The sequence below is a fragment of the Pteropus vampyrus genome, unplaced genomic scaffold (assembly GCF_000151845.1).
Source record: "Pteropus vampyrus isolate Shadow unplaced genomic scaffold, Pvam_2.0 Scaffold77, whole genome shotgun sequence".
In the NCBI taxonomy this organism is placed as follows: Eukaryota; Metazoa; Chordata; class Mammalia; order Chiroptera; family Pteropodidae; genus Pteropus; species Pteropus vampyrus.
The window spans coordinates 5,207,480-5,210,761 of record NW_011888858.1 but is presented as its reverse complement, the minus strand read 5'-3'; the positions used below and the strand labels follow the sequence as shown (position 1 = coordinate 5,210,761).

At 45.4% G+C, this 3,282-nt stretch overlaps 1 long non-coding RNA gene across 1 annotated transcript in view; it reads right to left on the bottom strand.

The window, feature by feature from the left end:
- Positions 1-332: 332 nt before the first annotated feature.
- Positions 333-3,282, bottom strand: part of LOC111741358 — a 36,149-nt gene continuing 33,199 nt past the window's right edge. The window contains exon 3 of the long non-coding RNA XR_002780972.1: positions 333-1,271. This is a non-coding gene — a long non-coding RNA (uncharacterized LOC111741358). The remainder of the gene's footprint in view (positions 1,272-3,282) is intronic.

Below are 3,282 nucleotides of genomic sequence, written 5' to 3'. Positions count from 1 at the left end.
TATTTTCTCCCAGCCTCCTTTCTCCCTGCAGTACTGTCTTTGAACCTGGTGTCTTGGGGCCACAGCTGGAGGAAGAAGCTTTGGCCACAGGTCTTGGCCTGTCTCTCGTGTTATCCAGCCCCAGGACACATCTCCATCTAGAGCTTCTGAAGCCAGAAACCCACCAGCATGTTTGAATTCCTCCTCCCACCCCAGGCAGATGCCCCTCAACAACCGGTCACCAAGTTCTTGCGAGGCTGCCTCTGGAACGCTCTCGGATGCATCCCCTTCTGCCTCTGCTTCTTCTCTGCTCATCTGGGTAAAGCAATGGCCTCGCCACTGACCTCCCTGCAGCCATACTTGCCCCTCTCCAGTCCTTTCTCCGCACTGTGTCCAGAAGGACCTACCATCCTCTGATCTTGCAACATCTTTGTTATCCACAGTCTGAATAACCTCTGTTTGACCTCTAACTCTCAACTTGGAGGTCACCCTTTTTGAAGCCTTCTAGGGACACTCCTAGATAGGGTCAAGGACCCTGCCAATGAACTGCCAGGGAGCCTCACACGTGGTCCCTCAGCACCTCTTCACTAGGCATTTAAGTGCTCGTGAGGGCAGTGGCATGGTATATGTTGGTTCTTGCGTCCACAACACCCAGCACAATGTCTTGGGCAGGTTAGAGATTTAACAAATATGTGTTGAATGAATAAAGGATCCAGACAGATGGTGTCATTGCTGAGACTAGGGCCTACATCTTTAGTCAGAGCCAGAGTTATGACTAAACCTGCTGGGTAAATTCTCGGATGACCCATTTTTGAAGAGAGTTTAAACATTGCTATTAAGCTAAAGCATCCTTGGAAGTGTACCAACATGGAGCAAACTATTTACTAGAATTGCTCTGTAGGAGAGCATCATATAACATGGTTGGAAGAAATCTTTTGACATTCTCTGGGGAATATTTGAGTAATAAGTAAATACTGTGCTTTGTTGCTAGGTAGGCGTGCAAATTTGGGTCCAGGGCGAAATTGCTCAGGATAGTAGCTTGGAAGCTATGCTACGACTAATAGTCCTCATTCTCCCCTTTCCATCAAACCACAGCCTCCTCTGCGGTCAGGAGCAGCTGCATGGCTGAGCTGTGTCCATTGAGAGGTAAGCAGAGTTATTGTGTGGGACTTCTGGAAAGGCAGAGGGTGTGCATATTCTTTTTGCCCTTCCTTGGTTTCTTCTTCATGTTGCCTGGAATGTGAATGTAATGGATGGAGCTCCCAGCAGCCATGTTAGATCATGAGGCAAACCTGAAAATGAAAGCAATGAACTAGGATGGTGAAGTATAAAGCTACAAGGAGCTTGGGTTCCTAATGAGTTTGTAGAGTCACTATAGAAGCCCTCTAGACTTATTTTAAGTGAGCGAAGAATAAGACTCTTATTGAAGGTACCACAGTCACATCTCTGATACTAGCAACTAAATACTATTTCTAATCAAGTCAGGGGCAAAATGATTAGCTCGTCTGGGGCATTAGGTGCCTTAGTTGGGTCTGCTCCTAGCCCTTAGCCCAGGACTCTCCTTCCTTTGCTTCCTTCTTCCCATGTTGGCACAGCCCAGGCACCCAATGATTCCTGTGGGTTGCCCATGAGCAAGTCCCTCCCGACTTGGCAAGGTGCATCCAGTCTCGGGTAATGCATTTGCTGCCACAGGAGACAGAGTGCTAAAACAGTTATCAGAAAAGAAAAGTTAAACATTAGCAAAGCCTTATAAATGTCAATAGAGACTCTTTCTCAGAAGTTTGGGCCTTTTTTTTATTATTATTATGGAACCTGTTTCCTCAAAGAAATTGATGAAATGTGATTGTTTCCTTGAAATTATAGACATGAACAACACCAGGATAGGATGTTCAGCTTTTGTCAGCTTTTTCAGGCATCCAGGGTGCAAGGAAGACGTGGGAGGGAAATAGAGAAGACACAATTCTTCCAGTGGGAAAGCAGGAGGGACGATGGCAGACTTGCTTGTCCCTAGCTCCCTCACCTCCTACGTGGACATCCCCCTTCTGATGGTGCCCTCATTTCCTGCAAGTGTGCCTCTTCAGTCCCTGTGCCTCTTGAATGTGCAGTTTTGGAGTTTCCCCCAATTTCAGAGCTGAGAATGGAGTGCCATTCACTGCTGTGGGACGAGAGCCCCTCAGAGGGCAGGAGCTTAAGGGCTTTGAGTAATGAATTGACTTGTCCAAGATCACAAAGCTAATTGATGCAGAGTTAATTAAATTGTGGATAAAAAAAGAGGCTCTATAATATATCTGATAAGCCCAGTGCCCTAAAGTAATCTCACAGGGTGATCTGATCATAAATTCCTAGCTTGGCAGGTCCTGGTGGATAGTCACACCCAAGTCTATAACTTCTTTAGTAAAAGGTTTATCTTTGCATTAAGCAAGCCCTGTCCATTGTGTTCATGCATCTAGGTTAACACACCTTTGAAATGCCTCTTTTTCAGATCCCTCAGAAGCACAACCTCCCTCAAGAGAGCACATAATCTTATTACTTATCCTGTAATTCAATCCCGGCCTTGCTTTCTCCCACCTTCATTTTATCTTCCTTAAATTCCCTCCTTAATACCAAATGCACAAAGGAAACTGAAAACTCTCATTCTAGAAAGCATTTTTCTCAGCGTGTTGAAATATTGCCTGCAGGCATGTCCTCTGTTTGGCTCAAATAAACTCTTATAAAAATTTGGACATTTGGACATTCTTACATCATCATCATCATCATCATAGCAACTAAGAGCTATTAACATAAAATGGAATTACTGATTTTGTGACAGACATTCTTCTTTGCACTTTACACGTTTCAACTCTTTTAATCTTCAGAACAACCTCATGGGGTGTTCAGATCCCCGTTTCATACATGAGAGGGTCAAGGCACAAGTAGGTTAAACATACTCCCAAAGTCATCCCACTGGTTCATGGGAGAATTTGGACAGAGGGCCCCTCAACCTACTGTTCTTTCTACCACAGCACAGGTACTTTAAAAAAGGTCTCCAAGACTGGGCAAAATGGTGTAGATGATAGAGGCTTTGTTCATCCCTCTTGCGACCACATCAAAGTTGTGACGGAAACACAGAGCAAACAGCAAGCAGGGATATAGATGAACAGAACCCCTATAACTAGGGAGAGAAATAAGATATCATAATGGTAGAAAGTAGCAGAGGACAAAGACATGAGGCTGCCTGGTCCCGAGTGGCTGAATGGGACAGAGGCTGCAGCAGTGGCAGCTGCAGATGCTCTTAAAGGGGCCATGACCGCAACCGGGCTTTCG